Source organism: Polypterus senegalus, chromosome 3 (assembly GCF_016835505.1).
Source record: "Polypterus senegalus isolate Bchr_013 chromosome 3, ASM1683550v1, whole genome shotgun sequence".
NCBI lineage: Eukaryota > Metazoa > Chordata > Cladistia > Polypteriformes > Polypteridae > Polypterus > Polypterus senegalus.
Window position 1 is genome coordinate 37,062,515 of NC_053156.1, and position 22,852 is coordinate 37,085,366.

Below are 22,852 nucleotides of genomic sequence, written 5' to 3' on the forward strand. Positions count from 1 at the left end.
AGATTTGGACACTCAGGTAAACGAAACAGCGCACATCAGCCCCTTTTCCAAAATCGTCAAGGAAATCAACAAACGTTTACTGATTAAATCATCGTGCTGCCCCTTAATAATGTATCATACGGCGCCCTTCAAGGAGGTTTTCATAGAGCCGCACGTTTTTGCACAATAAAACAGACGCATTAACGTTCGGAGGTATCCATTAAATTTCCAAAATAATAGTAATGCACTAAATGAATAAACACCAGCTGAATATTAAACGGCTGTCTGTGGAGGCTGACACAAACAGGGGGTACTCTTGCAGCATTTTATTGTGGGATTAATAATTAAGCTCGCACTTCGCTCCCAAGCACTGTTATATCGCCGAGACTCCATTTCTCCTCATCTTTCTAAGCCTGCCGAGGGGCAAATATAGACTACAAAAGTGCGCCACCATCATTTCCTCCACAGCCCATTACTGCAGACACGACTTGGATCCTGCTGGGATTCTTAATGGGTCAAGGAGCGAGTCTGCACGTAACCACGAGAAACAAGCTTCTGGAGTAGAAGTAACAAGCAAAAAAGATTGTGACAGTCTTACCTGACTGAGCTCGCCTTAAAGGCAGCACGCTTCTCGTTGCGATTAAACTCCGATGTGACTTTCTTTCTAGATAATCGACTGCTTTAATTCGAAACCACCAACAAGCAAAGCAACAACCTCAGCTGCCCGCCTCTTTTCTCCGCTGCTTCCGCAGTTTTCAAGGTATTTGAATCAGTCAAGCAGAGCGCCTCTCTGAGCCACGGAGTGCGCGAATTGTTCTACAGTGCCACCTAGTGTTCACTCGCGGTATCTCAATGTGTTTCGCACAATTTATCCAATTTCCTCGAGTTGCTAATAACACATTATTTTCGTCTTTTGACTTTTCATCAGTGCCATTTTTATTCCCGAAATGCAGTCCACATTACTCTGCAAGACTATGTACCACTTTCCACACACCCTCCCTTCCCCCTCACCTTCCATTTACACTTTTTTGCATACCAAATGTCAGTGTCGCTGTCCTCATGCACTAGCTACAACGACTTCCACTCACTTTTTTTTTACCAACCTCCCAGCCACCCAGGACTGACCTTCACACTGGTAAAGAAAGAACTACAGAAATGTAAAAGCTACCGGACCTGAAAATGTTAATCCCAAGGTATTGAAAGTGTTTGTTGGGCAACTGTGTGTAGTTTTTGCATCTGAATCGAACACCACAAAGTACAGTATATTAAACGTCTTGCGTAGCACAACTCCTCAAGATAGTGTAGCTGAAGGTCTTAAATAACCATTGATTAGTGGCTATAACCTAAGACATTATGAAGATCCCAATATTGTCTCACTTGCAACTCCTTGTCAGAACGTCACCGGGAGTCTCAGCAGTTTCAGTACCAGTAACAGATGGGATGGATGAAGCTGTTTCTGTTTTCTGAAGCGAGTTTATATATATATATATATATATATATATATATATATATATATATATATATATATATATATATATATATAATGAAATGATGAGTCTCAACACACTAAAAGCTAAAAGAAGGCTTGGGGCAGCCACCCGTATATTGTTCCTAGCTGCAAAAGGATCTTTGAGAGCACAATTGATGTTGCTGGTTTGAATTCCCAAAATGAACTGACTCAGTTTGGCAATATGGAGGATTTATAGTCTGTAACCTGGAAGGGACTTCAGTCTGAGAGCCGGAAATGACATCAGTCTGGGAGCCGGATCCGGAAGTGATGTCAGTCTGGGAGCCGGAGCCGGAAGTGACATTGAATCAGGCAGGTTTACCCGTATTTGAGCTGCAGAATTAACAGAAACAGGTTTAGAGCACCCCGCCACCCCCTGGCCCAGTGGGTAATCACCTCCACTTGGTCCATTCAGCTCACTCCTAGTCGCACGTGTTTGACAATATATATATATATGAGATATTGTGGATTTAACACCATACATACATATGGTATAGCACAGCTTGTGTGGCTTAAAAACTGTGTGTTGTTCAACTCCAAACTGCACTGGCTCCCTTTCTGTTTATCCTGTACACCTCAGACTTTAGATAAAACACTAAATCAGTTCATCTGCAGAATTTTCTGATGACATAGCCTTTGTTGGGTTTTTCAGACGAAAAATCAATGCAGGACACCGGTGAAGAACTTTGTTACATGATACAAACTGAACCACCTGCAGCTCAACATCTCATGCTTTTGCTGCACTACTTGGAATTCTTAATGCAACTTTGAGAGGCTTGTCATTTTTTTAAGCTCCTCTGCGGTTGGTTCTGAAGCTGCTCATTTGCAGAATGAATATCAGCTTGTACTTTTGGTGACTCATGTCCACATATCCCTCTCTTCGAAGGTACTGTCTCCAGCAATCACCTTTAGCTCTTTGGAACAGTGGGGTGGTGTCTGTTTCCACAGCAGTCGTGTGCTCAGTGACAAAGACACATCAGAAGAAGTCTTCCTTTTCCTCCTTCAGATATTTTCAACTGTAGGTATATTCAAACCGAGACCCTCATTTATCCATCAAGATTACTGTATACTATGTTATGTGCATCTCCAGGGCCATACTTTACATTCAGAACATCTTCAGTCCTTCTTGGCAATCCTGAACTATGCATAGTGAGATATTGCACAATTCGTCAAGAAGAAAACCCTCCAGTTCTTTGAGGGATAAAAGAGGCAGAAATGTACTTCACAATCTGTGCGCCATAAAAATTCCATGTAGGTTTAGTGTAGCATTTCTGTTATATTAAATTTGTAGGAAAAACCATTTGGCCAGTAAATTGACCACATAGCATAACATATGAGACTCTCCATTCAGTTCAGAGTGGCAGAGGGCTTAAACATATCCAGACAAAGTCCGGCACGAGGTGGACTCCACACTTGGGTGGGGTACCAGTTTATCCCAGGACTCACTCATGCATATGCTCACAATAATACTCAAGTATATAGTGTCACTCCATAATGTTTCAGACAAAGACACATTTTTCCATGATTTACCCCTCTTCTCCACAGTGTAAAATTACAAATAAAACAGTTCAGACCTGATTAAAGTACACTTTTCAGACTTTCATTTAAGGATATTTTCATACATCTTGGCCGCACCATTTAGAAGTGACAACACTTTTTTTACATGGTCTGCCCATTTCAGGGCATCATAATGTTTGGGACACTTGGCATCACAGGCGTTTGTGATTCATCAGGTGTGTGTCATTGCTTCATTAGTGCAGCCATAAGATACCTTGGCCTGCTTCTACCCTTTAGAGTCTGTAGTTGCCATTACTCCACATGAAGACGAGTGCTGTGCCAAAGAAGAAGTCATTACAAGACTGAAAAACAAACATAAAATCATTATAGACATCAGTAAAACTTTACAATTACCTAAATCAACTGACTGAAATTAAGAAGAAAGAACACAGCAATCACAAAGGGACTGGGTAGCCAAGGAAGACCTCCACTGCTAATGACAGAAGAATCCTCATTATGGTAAAGAAAAAGCCTCAAATGCCTGTCTGAAAGATCAGAAACAGTCTTCAGGAGCCAGGTGTATACGTGCCAGAAACTGTGCTATCCACATAAGACTTCATGAACAGAAATGCAAAGGCCACACTGCAAGATACAAACCTCTAGTTAGCCACAAAAGCAGGATGGCCAGAATACAGTTTATGAAAAATGACTAAAGAGAGTCTGCAGAATTTTGGAAAATGCTTTTGTGGACAGACAAGACAAAGATGAACCTGCATCAGAGTGATGGCAAGAGCAAAGTTTGGAGATGAAAAGGAACTGACCAAGATCAAAAGCAGACCACCTCATCTGTTAAACATGGTGGTGGGGGTGTTAGGGCTTGGGCATGCATGGCTGCCACAGGTCCTGGCACACTTCTCTTTATTAATGATGTCAAAACTAACGGCAGTCGCACAATCTGATCTGCTCAAGTTCCAGCAAATGCCTCCAAACTCATTGAACAATGCTTCATCCTACAACAAGATAATGACCCCAAACATTCTGCCAAGGCAACACAGGAGTTTTTAAAGCTGAAAAATGAAAAATTCTTAACTCAAGTTAAACCCAATTGAGAAGGCCTTCCATAGGGGAGAAGCCCCCAAAACAAGCAGGAGCTGAAGATGACTGCATTAGATGCTTGACAGAGCATCACCAGAGAAGATATTCAGCACCTGGTGATGTCTGCGAATTAAAGACTTCAAGCTGTCATTTCATGCAAGGGATGTGTGACAAAGTACAAATTATGACGGCTTTAATATACCTGCCATACCTGTGTGCCAAACACTATGGTGCCCTGAAATGGGGAGACACGCAGAAAAAGTATAATTTTTGCACAGTTTGACTGAAATGTATGCAAGTAGCCTTAAATTAAAGTCTGCAATGTACACTTTAATCACATCTGAATTGTTTAATTTGTAATTTTAAACTGTGGCAAAGAGGGGTACATCAAGAAAAAATGTGTCTTTTGTCTGAAACATTATGGTGGGCTTGAGTATTATTGTGAGCATATGCATGAGTGAGTCCTGGGATAAACTAGTACCCCGCCCGAGTGTGGAGTCCACCTTGTGTTGGACTTTGTCTGGATATGTTTAAACCCTCTGCCACTCTGAACTGAATGGAGCACATCTGAGAGTCTCATATTTATTTTATGTGGACAATTTACTGGCCAAATGGCTTTCCTTCAAATTTAGTAGAACAGAAATGCTACCCTAAAACTACATGGAATTTATATGGCGCACAGAATGTGAAGTTAATTTCCACCTCCTTTATCCCTCAAAGAACTGGGGGCTTTTCCTCTTGAAGAACTGTGCAATATCCCACAACGCATAGTTCAAGATTGCCAAGAAGGACTGAAGATGTTCTGAATATAAAGGATGGCCCTGGAGATTAATCATGTCTGACTTGTTTGATTTGTGAATTTAAAATGTGAAGCAGAGGGGTAAATCAAGGAAAAATGTTTCTTTGCCCCAAACGTTTTATATTTACATTGACTATAAAAAGTCTAAACACCTTTGCCAAAATGCAGATTTTGTTGTTTGATAAAAAATGAAACCAAGAGAAATCCTGTCAGAATTTATTCCACCTTTATTGCAAACATGCAATACATACAAAAAGGTGTAAACAAATCAGAAGCTGTTTAGTGAAAAAAGAAAAAAAATCATACATATAAAAATCATACATATACATTTTTTACACAAACTCATTTTCTGTAGTTTGATTTCATAAATAGAATGACTATCATATTGTACATGCCTTGAGCCTTCTAGGTTTGAAAATGTATTAATTTTCTTTTAGACTTTATTTTCTTAATTTTCTTCTAGCATTAAACATTTTAGTCCATATGGATTTTTTTTTTTTATGTGGAAACTAAATTAAAAATTACTTCCTTCTTTTTGATATTCATTTTGAGATATCTGAAAGCCGCTCCCTGTTAAAAATGTCAAATGGGTGAAAAGGGTCTAACAGACAGTTCAGGAATTGCACCGATAGATATCTCGAATTGTATTAAAGCGCTGCAAGGTATAATAAGCTCTACAGGGAGTTGGCCTGCGAATCTTCCAATAGCTGCGGTTTTCAATGAATGCGAAGACAGTAAAACACAAGCCCAGCTTTTCTTATTTATGTTATCATTTTTTAACGATTTATATCTTTTTTTCTAATAATCACTGTAACATCCATACATTATTTACACGCTTCCTTTCTTGCATTCCAAAAGTATTCGAAGTGTAACGATTACTTTATTTTCGAAAAACAATCGTTCATCGATTATGGTATACTTTTCAACAAATCGACTAAGATATTCATGTATGGTATTTTCCTCTCACTGTGATTGATCTGATGAATTCGTGCTTTCTTTCTCTCTCATTACCAATTTGCTATTTTTCATCCCGTTTTTAATACGATATTCACCAAGCCTGCACATTACCGTGTGAGTAAAGTCGCTTTAGCGATCGATTACCGTGTGTCATTTTTTCATTATGACTTGCTCCGTGTCTAACCTTGTGAACTACTAGTTGAATCGGTGCTTCGTGTTCTATTGTTTGTGGAATTTTGAAACGGCTTTACTGCCGTAGTGGCTCCAGCTTTGGAAATTGACTAACATGTACCCCGCGGTAAACGTGACGTCACAAGACTGAGGCAAATCGAAACCAGAGCCTCGCAGTTTGTGGTTCTCGCTGAAGGACAAAGCTGCTCTCTCACAGGCCGGCATTCCAATCCATGTGGTTTGTGGTGGAAGCTGGGTAGTAAACAACGAGTGGCTTCAGCTTCCCATCTGTTTAATAAAGCATTTGTAAAATCTAATGGGTCGGGGCGGAGCCTATCCCTGGCAGACAGGGCACAAAGCACGAATGAACACTGGTCTGTTTGAAGGCACACTCACATTCACGACGAAGCACGGGGATCCAGAACGGGGTGGCTGCAGCGACCCCGGCCTCTTTAACGTCATTAACGCAACTGCTCATTTGTGCTTGTTGGAAAAAAATCCAGCGAATCAACCAATTGCATTGCTTTATTTATTTATTTTAAAAGCAAAGATGTTACACTTTAAGTAATCAAAGTCTAAAAAACAATGCAACAATAGTAACAGTACAATAACTAAAAATATGCTATACTGAGTATGGATGACATGACAATTAATCCACCAGACTTGGGCCGTCTTAAATAACATTAAAACAATATAAGGAATAATTAAAGGATATGTTAAATTGGCTGTTAGAAATGTCAGTTACGTAAAATCTTTTTTATTTTTAAAAGATTTAAGAGGCTCAATGAAATGTTGAAATTCACAACAAAAGAATTTAATGGTAGAATGGTATGTCCAAACTTGCATTTGTGTAGATCAGGCGTGGTGTACTCCAGGCCTCGAGTGCCACAGTAGCTGCAGGTTTTCATTCTTACCATCTTCTTAATTAGTGACCAGTTTGTGCTGCTGATTATTTCTTTTAATTAACTTGACTCCGGCCCCATTGTTGTTTTTTTTCTTTAATTAGCAGCCAAACAATAATGAGACACAAAACAAGCCACCACATGACCAGCTCCCCTGTGCCCATTACACAATATCTGAAATTAAAGAGAGGTGAAGGTCTTGGTAAGGTTGATCTCTCAGGTCACCAAAACATTTTGACGGTGCTCTTAGAAAGAACAGAAAAACAACAGTTTTCGAAATGTGTGCTGTGGCAGAATGAGAGCAGCAACAAGCCATGGAATTAAATAACAGGTTTAATTAACAGCAAGAATTGGGTTCTCATTAAGAAAGTGATTGGAGTGAAAGTGGTTGGAGTTTGAAGCCCCAGTTTAGCTGGTCATCTGTTAGCTCGTTTCACATCTCATTTCTGCTTGGCTGTCATTTAATGAAGAAAGGAATCAATTCAGAGAGCTGAACTCTTCTAACAGGGCTATTAAAGTAATGGGGAAAAAGTTAATTAGCAGTGAAAACTGGTCACTGATTAGGGAAAGGGTTAGAATGAAAACCTGTAACCACTGCAGCATTCCAGGCCTGGAGTTTGCCAGCCCTGGGGCCTCATGTATAAACGGTGCGTACGCACAGAAATGTTGCGTAAGAACTTTTCCACGTTCAAATCGCGATGTATAAAACCTACACTTGGCGTAAAGCCACGCACTTTTCCACGGTACCTCATGTTTTGTCGTACGCAAGTTCTCCGCTCGGTTTTGCAAACTGGCGGCACCCAGCGTCAAAGCAGTGCTACTGTTCTTGTGTGATTACTCATTATTTTCATGACGCGGCTTTATAAATACACAGAAACTAACCGCATATTGTTTATTAGTGTAATGCATCTGATTGTAATTAACTCGTAACAATATAATGGTTCAGGGAACAGCCATAGTATTCCAAATGCCATAACTGCTTAAGCGTTGTTACTCTCACTTCTTCTTCTTCTTCTTCTTCTTCTTTCAGCTCCTCCCGTTAGGAGTTGCCACAGCGGATCATCTTTTTCCATATTCCTCTCACTGCACCACTCAGAGTATTTATATCACTGTATCTGAGTGTGAATCACAGCAGCAGCTGATCGGAAAGAGAATTATCTGTATACGGCATTAAGCACACGCTGTCTCTGCCACGGCAAAACGTTTCAAAGCCTTTCCTGTACGGACCTCGCGGTTCAAAACAGTTTAATCCCAAGAACTTTAAAAGCAGCCAATCAATTGCACCTTGTAGAACTGTTTGTACTTGTAAGTACAATCACCCCACTGTAAACTTGCACTATAGTTATAATATCTCACAACCTGGGCCACTTTATAAAGCGCGTATTTACATATGATGACGATATCATTTTTAAGGTGAAATGCAGCAAAATATGTCCAGTTGGAGGAAGAGAGCTGGTTTAAGAAGCAAGTAGTGATTCACACACATAGAGCACATAGAAAATCAAATACAAAACAAAGCATTTAACGTGCTACTTTAATTACGATGTGATTTTAGAAACTGGTTAATTAAACAATTTTAAGATGAATTTTATGATGTTCTACTTTAATGACAAAATAAACTACGTGATTAAAGTGGAAATGTCGAGATTGAAGTGGACATTTCGTGCTTTTTCCCCACCGTGTGGCTTTTTCTCTGTACCCTAATAAACTTTCATATGACACTCAGACAGTGGGCTTACAACTCGGCTTTCCACGGCGACTTTGATATGTGACTTCTTTTTTATTTCCGACACTGTGCGATTTTGTGAACGTGAGCTTTCAAGTTTCTCCAACACGATATGTCACTCAATCAACTTCCTTTTGTTGATTATACCATGGTTTATTGGAACAAATAGTATGTTTTTCCTTTGCCTCCACTTGGTATTCGCTGAAATTCTTATATTTTCCCCGTGCTTTTCCCATTGTCTTTTCACAGAAGGCTGCGCTTAAGGGCGATTTATATTGATTTGCATATTCAAATAGGCGTAATACTGGGAGGATTTGGGGCGTTACATAATGCGCGTGCACGAGCGTTAGTTTTCACGCTGATCGGGATTTATGTAGCGGAAGAACGTGGAAGTTGGAGTACGCACAGATTCCTGCATCTGGATTTTTCTGTGCGTAAGCACATTTCGGCTTTTGTGCTTACGCCATGTTATAGTGCGAGTTCTACGCACGCCGTTATACATGAGGCCCCTGGTCTAGATAAAAACTTTCCATAAGAATCATTAAATGTCTTAGTACCTTATTGATTTCAATGTGGAATTAAAGTAATTCAAATGATCTTTTCCAAGTATTGCATTACAATGAGCTATTTCATTGTATAAATAACTACATTTCACCAACATTTGTTACAATATCTGCCAGTATGCAATAAATACATCGCACATTTAATGTACAAGGTAATAATAATAATAACAATAATATTTCTTTATAATTATATAGCCCATCACATTTTCTCAGTTTCAGTTGCAAAAAACAATGCTTTTCAATTTCAAGTATTACAAAGGTGAATGTGAACTTCACAAACCTCATTTGAAATACAGAATTTGTAGGGCAAGACCCAGGTCTTATGGCTAAGAATATAAGAGAAAAATGATCTTCACAGAAAAAAAATTGAAAAATAAAGATACTAAAGTGGTTCTTCAGAGTGAGGCCATAGGGAACCTATTTTTGGTCACCAAAAGAATGACCCACATGAAAGTTGCAGAAAGAGCAGTTTACTGAGATCCATAACAGATTTTAATAATAGAGGGAAACATATTTGTAAAATGCCAGTGGGTTTGTGATTTTAAAGGCCTCTCACTGCATGCAGTCACACAGGCTGTGTTCAGCTTGCTTTGATCTGTTAGAATCGTAGGTTGCCTATTATAGTGTAGCACAGGGCGGGGTGGCAGAATGGATCTATTGCCTTTCCCATAGCCCTTTAAAGTGCCTTGCTACCCTTAAAAGGACTGCTTGCCGCTGTGACTTTGTGACTTGCCACACTAGTTGGAATTCTGGCATTTTGCAGGCTTGCCATCTTTATAGGATCCCCTGCAGCTGGTTCTGAAGCTGCTTATTTGCATGATGGAATGCCAGCTCATGTTGTGGGCAACTCATCACTGGCTCGTGCAACTGATCAGTGATGTTACAAAAAAATGAAACATTACTAGTTTGTCTTAATATTCAAAGAACCCATCACAGAATGTCACGCAATGTTTCCAGAACAGAGGTGCTCAATTATAGTCCTGGCAGTCCATAGTTGGTGCAGATTTTCACTTCAACACTAAAATAGAACCCATTTATTTACTATTAAAGCAGTATATGTTTTGGGCTTAATTTTAGTTATTTTGCTTGTTGCAAATCAGAACCCTTGATTGTCTATTTTAGTTTTTAGCAGCTGCATTTAAGTTTTAATTGTTGTCTGTTTTCTTAACCAGACATTAGTTAATAATGAAATGCAGCAAACCAATAAGCCATCAGCTCTCCAGCTACTATGTTTCCTTTTAAAGCTGCACATATACACCATGAATCATTTGTGTTAAAAAATGTTTAGGAATCTCTAGCTTCATTTGCACAAAGCATTCAATTATTCAACTTAAGTTTTTTATCAGTTGTCCAAAATGTTTCCAGGGCAAGATCTAACCTGAGAACATTGCAATTGAGCTCCAGCCTCACTGGGCCACATGTTTTGGGCATTCACCAAATTAACACCATTCTGGACCAAAATTTTTAAATGCCTTTCAGACAGCCTTGGTGTCACAATCCCTCCTAATCCATTAACAGCTGTGTTTGGTGGACTTCCAGATGGGCTTAAAGTGGAGGAGGACAAACAAACTGTGATTGCCTTTACTACACTATTGGCACGTAGACTTATCTTGGTCATCTGGAAGAATCCTAGCCCACCTCTTTTAAGTCAGTGAGTAACTGATGTTATATACTATTTGAAATTGGAAAAAATCGAATTCACACTTAGAGGATCTGTTCAAAACTTTTTTTAAAAAAACCTGCCATTATCTAATCAATAACATTGTAGAATAAGCACTTTTACTAGGGAGAAAGACTCAAAAGGTTTACTCTGACTGTTGGCTTTACTCTCTTTTTCATGGGTGGGGGCTGAATTGAATTTAATTTTGTTAAGTTTGACTTGATTGTATGGAATGCTGCATGGATTTAATAAATTCAATAAAAGATAAAAAAAAAAAAAGTTTAGGAATAAATGAGAGGGGGATTGGAAGGACCATTACGTTTAAAGCCGTTCTGGTCCACAAAACACATGGATAATGTTCTCTGAGAAGGAAACTTGACAGTGTAATTAAAAATTCTCTTGGATGAATGAAAGCACTAACAAGCCAAATAGTTAGATGCAAAGTTTCATTATCAGCAAGGACTGTCTTCTAATTAGGAGTCAAGTTGGAAGGAAAACCTGCAGCCACTGTGGCCCTCCAGGACCGTGATCGAGGATCCCTGTTGCACAAGGAACCACACAACCCATTAAAGTGCTATTGTAGCAAACTGTAATCTGTCACTTGTCATTTTTTTTGTTTAGTTGTGAATTTGCCAAAATCCATTATTCTTGTAAATAGTTAGTAGTATACCAATCGTACAGTATGTTATACTTAACTATAATTAATTTTACACCTCACAACCTGCATGCACTGTTTTTCTTGGCTCAGCCGCCAGAAGCACAGTGGATGCTGTTAGGAGTAGGTGGTGTTTTTAGCTCTCCACAAGCTTTTCTGATTTTTATTTTATGTTAAATTATTTGGAAATGTTCGAGTGTATATTAAGTCAAATGTATCTTTCCCAAGCTCCTACATGTCATTTCTGTATGTTTACTTTTGAAAATTAAGAAACAATTAATGTTTTGTTTTTTTAGTGAACAGCGTGTTAATGTAATTTGGTGCTGTGTACAGTATGACCATATGAATATTTTCTGTTTTAAATTTTATTCTGGATATGTTTTTATTTATTTTGTATTAATAGTTTTGTTTACAATAATTTGTAATTGATTTGATTTATTATTTAATAGGCATAGGGGAGAAACTGTTTGTGTGATGCCCTGTTTTTTTTTTCTATTGTTTCTGGAAAGGTATGCTACTTATTTTTTTTTTTTGTTAAGAATATATAAAATTGTAAAGTTATGATATTTTTTATTGTGTAGGGCTATGTATATTATAAATACAGTGGAACCTCGGTTTGCGAGTAACTTGGTTTACGAGTGTTTTGCAAGACGAGCTAAAATTTTTAATAAATCTTGACTTGATAAACGAGCGATGTCTTGCAATACGAGAAGTATGTATACGCTTTGTCTGCTGAACATCATGTAATCACAACTGAGTTGGTTCTTCTCTCTCTCTCGCTGCGGGATTGTGGGCAATTGTCTCCTATTCTCCGTCTGAGTCGGCGTGCCTCACTCACCTATAGTCAACATTTGTACGAGCATATACTGTTTGCTACAGCATTGTGACTGTGTGTGTGTGTGTGTGTGTGCTGTGACGTGCGAGTCCCCGTCTTGCACCACCTGCTTTATTCAGCTTGAAACAGCAACAGCGCGGTTATTTATTGTAGCAGGATCTGCCGCTCTCCTATACACAGATACAGCAGTCAGGAAGGGTCGTGGCCAAGCAGTACTGTGCCCTGTGCATTTATAATGTTCCTTGTTCCTCGTATCACCCATCGACGTTGATGGAATTAATAAATCTAATTGGTAGTTTACTAAGAGATTGGTTAGTTGCAAAGAAATGTAATCCCCCAACATTTTTATGTTTTGTGAGAAAAAGGACCAACACTGCCACCCAAACTAGCCCACCTGTGATGTAATGCTAACCTTTCCCTTATTCAATAATATCAAAGACCACACCTTACCATTTACTAAACCCGCTTAACCCTAAACAGGGCAATGTGGGTGTGGAGGAACAGGGTGCCAGTCCATCGCAAGGTACACACACACATACACATGCACAGGCCAACTTAGCATTGCCCAACCAACTAACCTGCATGTCTTTGGACTGTGGGAGGAAAGCAGAACACCAGGAGGAAACCCACACAGAAACAGGGAGGTCATGGAAACTCCTCACTAGGAGGTGCTGTGAAGCGAACTCTTGTTTCTCTACTGTGGGACAGCAGAGCTACCACAACAAAATGACCAGGTCGGCCAGAGGTGATGTTTTATGTGGTCAACTTGGATTTAAAACAATGAACAATCTGCACATTTTTATGCTCTTTCTGTTGACAGCAAAGCTCCCACATAACTTAACACAACGTCACATGAATGAAATGGAGTAGGAAGGAGAGACGACACAAGTGGGAGCTCTTAGAATTTCCATAGCACCTGAACGCATAATTCAATGGTTTTGAAACCGGGGGATGCAGTAATCTTAACATAGTTGACTTTCTTAAAACCAAAAGAAAAAATCCTGTTTTGAAGATTGTTATTAAATTGCCTCAAGAATAGCTTTTAAACAAACATAACTAAAAATGTTCTGCATTTCCTGTATTAATGTAGTTATGATTGTAGACTAGCAGTTCCCGCAGCGATCTAAGCAAGGATCTTTAGTTGCGCAGCGGCCAAAATCCTACAGCTGTTTGAAATAATTGATTTACAAAGTATATGGCGTATATATGGAAAAAACACTTTGGAAGATGAATAGAGTGTCTCAGCTTAAGACAGATTGTTGGAAGGCTAGGCATAAATGGGGGAAAACTAAATTAAAAGTCTGTTATGAAGCACTAAAGATTCATGTAAATGAATACAACACTGTCTTGTGTGGCAGTCCTTTTGCTCAAAAATAATAAGCAAAAATACAAGAAATTTAAGAGCTTGGGGGCAAGTAAGAGGGAGCAAAGGGTGGGTTGTATAGTGGGTTGTATGGGTTGGTGCCCATAAAGGGCCTCGCTGTATAAATGGCACCGTCCTTTGGATGAGACTTACAACCAAGATCCTGATTCTCTGTGGTCATTAATGATCCCTGCGCATCCTTTGTAAAGTGTAAGGTGTCTCCTGGTATCCAGGCTAAATTGCACTCTACGGCCTGGTTATTCTGGCCCAGTAGTCATCCTCTGTCTCTAATTGTCTCTCTCTCTATATCTCTTACCACTTCACCACCTAACAACAGATATGTGGTGAGGGCACTGGTGCAAAAGTAGCTGTTGTCTCATCATCCATGTGGATGCTGACATTGGTGTTGGTTGAAGTGGATCTCCACTCACTTTGAAAAGCACTTTGAGTAGTGAGAAAAGTGATACATAAGTGTAATGCAAATGTATGCACATCGTACCCTGCCTGGTTGACGCCCTGAAACAACCATATATGAGTCATTCTCATCAACCTCATACATGTTCAATCACAATGAAGCAGAACTTCATTGGCTAGTATGGCAGCCTCCCTCCTGACACATCAAGGCTCCACCACCTCCATTCTAGAGTATCTGGTGGCACTATTCAACTGGTCAAGCAAGATTATGTGCAGCATTATAGTGCCACTCCGCTACATTCTGGGGGTCCAAGAAAGGGTGTATGGGCAAGCATCTCAGCAGATAGCCACTATCACCTGGCACATGAAATGATATGATTGCTGTTACATTTAATAAAATAGGACATATGGAACACTTAGGGTTCAGCCAATTACCTTCATCACATACAGCACCATTATGTCTGCCAAAGCTAGTTTGACTTCAAAATAAATTAATCACAGGTTGACTCAGACCACAGAGACAAGATGTTTGTCAGTCTCATCTTGGCATCACATATGACTTGTGCTTTATTGGAATGTAACAGTTTATGGATAACAAAGACAGCTTCACTCTCGCTAGATGCCCTTATTGCAATTTAAGTGCAGTATAGTGCTCTGATTACATTAGGAGAATCATATAAGGCTGCAAATTCCCCTTTAATGTTGGCAGAAACCTGTTATGTTTTATGTATGTACACTCACACCATACAAAAACTGAATATAGCACCTTGCAGGTTGGTGAAGCTTGGCTGAAATATTTCTGACCTGTCGGCCAGTTCCCTGGAAAGTGAAAACAGGCAACTGATATGAACTGACATAATCTAAAAAAGTTCTTCAGTGAAAACATGCAGCATTGGCCCTATTAAAGGTAATTAAAGTACAGTCTGGGCATCAGAGTCATCACTTTTAAGGTTTAATATGTTTGTCACGTCAACACACATTATAATAACGGGCTCTGTGATATAAATTATTATGCACTTAAGTAATTATTTAGCTGGTTTGGCAGCATTTCCCTAATTGCTCAAGCTTATCATCATTTCCCAGTTTCTCTGAAATGTTGGGTATGTATGGGTCAGAGTTACGGTAAGCATAAACATGTTCTCTCATCAAGTTTCATTTTACTAATTCAAATGTTTCTATGGGAAGCTACGTAAACACGTTTCTAGCCTTTTTTGGTACATATACAAGTTTTATAAATCTGACCACAGACCTTTAAATTAAACTGCGTCAAAATGTTAAATAAATGAAAATCTTAGTAAGTCTGTGCTTTACTGGGCAGCATATAGATAATGCATGAAATGCATACTTTATAAATAATGCATCAAATGCATATGAATATTGGTTCTGTGGTCAATTTTAAAACATTTTGATTTTTTTTTTTATTGAAAGGTAAGTGCTTACAATAAAATGTGGAAATGCATTAACTGAGCTAAACTTAGTAAAAGTGTTGGTATAACCCAGCGTTTCTCAACCTTTAAATATATTTGCGACCCAAGTTTTCATAACAGTTTTAATCGCGCCCCCCCCTAACATTTTTTTGAAAGTAGATAAATATTTTATTATATCTACTTAACTTTTATCTATCTCCATATTTATTGTTCTAGTATCAGAATGTAGTTTAAGTTCATTTGTTTTGGTTTCAACAGATGTTTGTTTTCATATTTTTGATTATTGTTTTCTTTTTTTCACATCTTCGTGCCCCCCTTTTTGTAACTTCACGCCCCTCTAGGGGGGCCCGCCCCACAGGTTGAGAACCACTGGTATAACCCATCATGTAAAACAGAAAAATGAATCATGTTAAAGGGGGACTTTGTTTAATTTTGTTTAGAAACAACAATTTTAAGCTGCTTCAGGACTGATACGATTTTTTTAAATTGTTTCTCCTGCCATTGAGAATAGTCATCCAGGGGGCAGAGAAGAGGTTGGGGTAAAGAAAAATTTCATTGCCTGATTGTTATCCTTATATACCAAATCTTTGCTATCTGTTATATACACTGATATTCTATTTTATGATTCAAGCCACAAGGCAAACCAGTCACGAAAGAATATGAGCTGCAAGGCTTCACATGTTACTGGTTTTGTCAAATGTCTTATACAATACAAGTGGTGATACAGGATTCACTGAATATTTCCTGGATTACTTGAATCATTTTTCGAAGCCTCCGTGCCTCACATAACATCACTAATGTCAGAACAAAATCCAAGCCATGAAGTCCAAAGAACTCTGTAGGCCTCAAATTGTAGTGAGGCATAGATCAGGTCAAGATTATAAATCCACTTCTGAAGCTTTGAGTGATCCCAAGAGTATAGTTGCTTCAATAATTGTAAAATGGAAGATGTTTGACACCGGCAGGACTTCACCTAGAGTTGGTTGTCTTTCCAAATTAAGTATCCAGGCAATAAGGGTCTTGTTCAGGAAGGAGAAACCAAAAATCCAATGATCACTTTAACAGAGTTTCAGAAATCCACTGCTGAGATCGGAGAACCTTTCGGAAAGACAACCATCTCAGCAGCAATCCATTAATTAGTCATTCATAGTAGTGTGGCTACTAAGCCACTCTTGCCCAGCAGCATTTAAAGGAATGTGAGAGCATGAGGTAAAAGGTTCTCTGATTTGATGAGACACACATTTAGCTCCTTGAGCAGAACTCCAAACACTGTGTCTGGCAAAGATGAAGCTCTGCTCATTACCTTCCTAATGCCATACCTATGGTGAAGCATGGTGGAGGCAGTATCAAGGTGTAGTGGTCCTTCTCATTTTGTAAAGCACTTTGAGCTACATTTTTTTTGTATGAATATGTGCTATATAAATAAATGTTGATTGATTGATTGATTCTCAGAGGCAGGGACAGGGAGACTGGTCAGAATTGACAGAAGGATAAATGCAGCCAAATACAAAGAGGTGCTTGCAGAAAATCTGCACCAGAGTGCATATGACCTCAGACTGATGCTACTGTTCACCTTTTAACATGACTATGACATGAAGCATACAACCAAGACAATGCTGGAGTGTCAGTTCTCTGGTTGTACTTGAATGGCTTAGCCAAAGTCCAGATTTAAACACCATTGAATATCTGTGGATAGACCTGAAGATGGCAGTTTACAGACACTTCCTATTCAATCTAATGGAGCTTGAGAGGAATTTCCAGGAAGAATGGGATAAACTGTCCAGATCTAAGTAGTGAAAGTTTGTATTGACTTTCCAAGAAGACCTGAAGATGTAGTTGCTGCCAAAGGGGCTTCTACAAAGTACCGAATTAAGGACCTGAATTGTTACATAAATATATAGGGAACAGAAAAGGACAGCAACATCTGACCCCCTAATCACTAGTCTCCACTACATATCTAGAATTACAGCAAAGAAAGACGAGACTTTTAATTTCTACACACTCTCTCCTGCCCTTTCCACTCTTTTTAGTTAGTTGGGCTGCTCTGTTTGATTAAACCTGCAGAACAACTTAACTGATTCATTTTCATAGCCATTTATGATTGTATCCAAAATAAAAGATGCTAGATTAAATAGTTGGCTAATGCAAAGCTCTCATAACTTGTTTGGGAGAGAAATGTGAAAATATTATATTAGCAAGGAAGATGGATATGTTACACTTAATTAGCACTTGGCATGTTGTATGGAAAAAGCAAAAGGAAATGCAGAACCGGCTCCACCAGTTATAGCCAAGGGCGTCTTTCTAGTGACATTAAAGGATCTTGTTATGTATATATAGTGGCAGGATGTTTCTCAGCTATTTTGGCACACCCTTTTAAATGCAGGAGGATGAAATCAGGTGTCTGCTTTAAGCATATGAATATCTAGACAGACACACACACACAGACACAGTTGGAGTGAAGGCAGGATCACATTATAGTATTTGTGCATTTGCTAACAAAACATGTTCTAAATTTAAGTGTTTCCTATGAAGTGAAAAAATATATATCTTACCTGCACTTGTGCTTTACAATAAAGGTTAATGGGACATGGGGCACCACTGGAAAATAAAAGCTTAAAAACTTAGAAATGAAGCAACAGAAGCTTTGATAAAGGAAAACATTCCTTCTGTGTTTCCAACACATATTTCTGACAACTAATGTGATCTGTAAATACACATTTTAAAGTATATTCTAGTTGCTTGTGCGAATTCTAACTTAAATATGGAAGTACGTAAAAACAAAACCAACCAGGTGGCATGGAAAATTTACTTTGATGCGGTCTTTCAAGTGGAAACCATGCCCTGTAAAAGATTTGAGCGGGAGTAAACAAGTGCTAAGGAGGCATTAACAGCTGGTCTCCTTTTAAAATGGCTGAACCTCATAATATTGTTTATATTTATCAAAAGTGACATTTTACAATGTTTGTATAAATGTAAGACGCCAATATTCTCCTGACCACTTCTCCTCTCTTGACACTAGTACTGCCACAGACAACCTATGCTCGACTTTATACTCCTGTCTTGACAATGTTTGTCTTCTCTTCCAGGCCCTTGTGCAAAATACCCTCCTGTCCCTGGCTTTCTGAAGCACTTTGCAATCAAAGGACCAAGCTCAGAACGGCAGAAAGGACATGGAGGAAGTCAAAGGGTCAGGCAGACCAGGATAAGTACCAATCCCGTCATGCATCCTTTTCTTATGCCACGATCAACACTACCAGAGCAGAACTAACACCACCATTGACACATGCTCTCTTTTTTCCATTCTCACCTCCCTTCTTAACCCGTGCGCCTCCTTGTCTACTGATGATTTTGCCCTTTTTTAAGGATCGGTGGACTGCCATCAGCAGTCAGTTGTCACTCTAACTACCTCCCATTATTCCTCCTCTCAAGCATCACTCAACATTCTCCTCATTCTCTCGACTCTCCAATCACCCCATTACCTGTCCACTTGACCCTTTCCCCTCACATCTCCTTCAGGCCATCTTCCCCTCACTCATTTCTGCAATTGCACACGTCATTAACACCTCACTCAGCTCAGGAACATTTTCTACCATTATCAAACTCACTCTGATAACCCTACTTCTCAAAAAGACAACACTCGATCTATCCCAAGTTAACCATTAAAAACTTATCTCTCTCCTTTCTTTTCTTTCCAAAACACTTGAATGTGCTGCTTCTAACCAGGACTCTTTCTTCCTTGTAAAGAATGGATTGCTTAAAACCAACCAGTCCAGCTTAAGGAGGAACCACTAAAATGAGATGGATCTACTGACTGTGGTTGACCAGCTACTATTTGCTAGAGCTACCAACATGCCATCATTCCTGATCCTTCTAGACCTCTTCTCTGCCTTTGACACGGTCAACCACAACATCCTTTCTACCATCTCTGACCCTGGCATCACTAGGACTGCCCTCAGATGGTTTGAGTCCTACATCTCTGTCAGATCTTCAGTGTGTCCTGGTGAAGAGAGTTATCGAGGGTGCATTAGACATGCACAGGGGTGCCCCAAGGATTTGTGCTGGGTCCTCTACTTTTCTCTCTGTACACCAACTCCCTGTGCTCCATCATTCAATTCCATGGGTTCTCTTGTCAGTGTTATGCAGATGATACACAGCTGTACCTGTCGTTCCCTCCTTGGGACAACGCAGCGTCAGCTAAAGTCTCTGCATGTCTTAGATATCACAACCTGGATAAAGGACCACCATCTACCACTCAACCTGGCATTAAGTATTTTTCTATTTTTCATCCTTTCACGTTCTCAGCATAAAGACCGATTTCAACCTAAATGAATGGGCCAGTGGTATATAGTGTCAGAGACAGCTGGGGAGGCGACCTGGCCGGGGCACCCAGGAGGACCGGAGGAGGGCTTGCGCCTTCCCCAGACCATGTGGGGGCGACCGCCCTGGTTGCTTTGGGGACCACGAGTAGAGAGCAAGGAAGCTCAACACTGTAAGGGCCCGTGGTTACAGCCAGGGTCGCCCCAATGCCTTGGAGACCCTGGACCTCAGCACTTCCGCCACACCCGGAAGAGGAGCAGGGACACCCGGAGTGCTTCCGGGGATACAGCCGACACTTCCGCCACACTGGGGCGTGTCGGAGGGAGATTGCCGGGAAGCACCTGGAGCACATACGGGTGTGTATAAAAGGGGCCGCCTCCCTTCATTCAAGGCTGGAGTCGGCTGGAAGAGGACAGAGCTCGGAGGAGAGGAGAGGAGTGGAGGTAGACCAGAGACTGAGAGGCATAGTGAGAGGGCCTGGACTTAAAGGGGTGATTGGTGCTGTGGTACTGGGTCTGTGCACTTTCTTATAATTGTAAATAAACGTGTGTGTGGTGAAACATCATGTCTGCCTGTCTGTGTCCGGGCTGTACCCCACAATAGGAAAGACAGTTATTATAGAGTATCAATCAGCGCGAATCATGCATGACAGACATAACAAGACGGAAACGACATAACAAGAAAGAAGAACAGAGCGGGGACTCGACTGTGAAAACAAGGCGGGCATGTGTCTATCGAACATGATTCCCATTCCCAGCAATATGCAAGTTGTCTCTGGTGCTCAACACTCCATTACCTGCCTCGGCAAACTGTGAGAGGCTTTTTAGCACCGCAGGACTGATTTTTACACCAAAAAGGGCCCACCTTGATTCAGAGAACTTTGAGAACCAGCTTCTGCTGAAGTTGAATAAAAGATTTTGGTAGTTTTGTAAAAAATAAAGGAATTTCTGACAAAATTGGCATGCTGATATTGAAAAGTGAGCACTGAAGCAATGAGAATGTTCATTATCAGTATACTGTTTTTATTTTGTTGGTAATTTGAAGTTACAGTGATTTGATATTTTTCAAGCTGTATTAATATACTGTGAGTTTTCAGTCAGCATTGAACAGAAACTGCTTGTACAATCATTATTAAAGAAGCTACTTTTTACTTTTATATTTTGAGTATATTTGAGAGCCTGTACTTTTTTACTTTTACTTAAGTAAAAAAGTTGAATGAGTACTTGTACTTTTACCAGTGTCTTTTTTATGCAGGTTTCTGTACTTTTACTTGAGTAAAGAACTTGTGTACTTTTGCCACCTCTGATTGTTAAGGCATGATTGTAAATGTATTAGTTATTATATCTTTTCACTTTTGGAAATCAACTTTTGCTATCTGTCCTAATACACTTGCTAAACAAACAAGCCTTAGCTTAATGTTACTCAATTATGTTTACCTCTTTTGTAAGTCATTTTGGATAAAAACGACCTTGCCTGATGAAGGGGCCTTAGCTGCCTCAAAAGCTTGCATTTGTAATCTATTTAGTTAGCCAATAAAGGGTGTCATTTCACCCTACTTTCTCCTGTACCAATCTATGGCTAACACGGTACAACGCACTACTGCTACGTAAATAATTGTAAATGCAAATGTAGTTTTATAAGTCATTGTAGACAAGCTATCTAAGGAGTCATGATACTGCAGCAATTTAATGAAGTGAAGATATTTTGAAAGTAGATTTAACTTGTGTATTTATATTACTCCCATAGGGGGCAGAAAGTCCTGAAGAATTGAAACAATAGCATGATCTAGCATGAAGACATGGATCAACCAGTCTCACTCTTAGGCCTCTATTTGGACACTGAGCGAACCAGGAAGACATCTTGAATTCAGTGGGTAGCGTGTGTTGGCATGTGTGCTGGGTAACTGTGTGTCTGAAAAACTGCCTGATCCAGTTCAGGGCTGTGGACACTGGTGCCCATCCCAGCTATAATGGGTACAAGACAGGAAGCACCCAAGGTTGGCACATCACAGGGCACACTAACTCAAACTGGGCCAATTTAGAGTCATCTGTCACACTAACATGGACAGGGCGAGGACATGCAAACCTTACATAGACAGTGCACAGGTCCGGAATTGAAACCGGCACTACAAACACTAACTAATATGCCAGCCTCAAAGAAAGGTGCTACAGAAAAATGGCAAGAGAGTAATACATACTATTTAAGAAAGCTGTTTAACAAGAGTTGTTCTTTGTGTAACAGCACAGGGATTCAGTTTATGAAATGCTTTAAATGTCCTTCATTTTATTTTATCTTCAATTTGTTGATTCTAAAGACATGGGGAGTCTCTCTACCATAGTGATACTCAAAGTGTTTAGGACTGAAGACCACTTTACTAAACTCAAATTTAACAGCAAACCATTCTTGAGTTTGACAATCAACTGTTAGAATAATTCAGTATTTCTCAAATATATTTTATGAAAGACTTTTTTTTTCATAAAATATTCAGATTCAAATCCAACAGTATTGTATTTGAGTTTGAGAGTGCTGGATTTCAGCCAGTCTCAGATTTTTGCCCTGATGACTGTTAGCTTGGAGACCACACGTGAGGGCAGTGGCAGACCCATATTTTTCAGGGCCTGAAGCTTGACCTTTTATAGGGGCTCCTTCACAACCAGCAGTGAGGTCTGGGTAACCACTGTTTTCTTCTTCAGCAGGGTTGACAGACCACCACAATTTCTTTTTAAAATGTAACACTACATCTCAGATTTTCATTAATCTTGTGATTAATCTAATGATATTGCAGAGAATCCAAGTGGTTGGAGGACCTGTAAACTACAAATGTCCATGTGACTATAGTTATGTGTTACAAGGTGTGACAGTCGCTCCTCCAAACCCGCAGTAAACACATCCAGACACCAGGTAAAAGTCCCAGAAATATTTTTAATTTCTTCTATAACGTACACAGAGCACCTCCACCTCCACAATATACAATAATAAATCAAT

The 22,852-nt window shown here is 39.6% G+C and overlaps 1 protein-coding gene across 3 annotated transcripts in view; it reads right to left on the minus strand.

The window, feature by feature from the left end:
* Positions 1 to 730, minus strand: part of LOC120525023 (phospholipid scramblase 2-like) — a 114,794-nt gene extending 114,064 nt beyond the window's left edge. For 2 of the 3 annotated variants that reach the window (XM_039746954.1, XM_039746953.1), the window contains exon 1: positions 578 to 729. The gene's annotated coding sequence lies outside the window, so the exon portion shown is untranslated. Of the gene's footprint in view, positions 1 to 577 lie in introns of all 3 variants that reach the window. The other variant, XM_039746955.1, reaches the window with a different exon arrangement.
* Between the last annotated feature and the right edge of the window lie 22,122 nt (positions 731 to 22,852).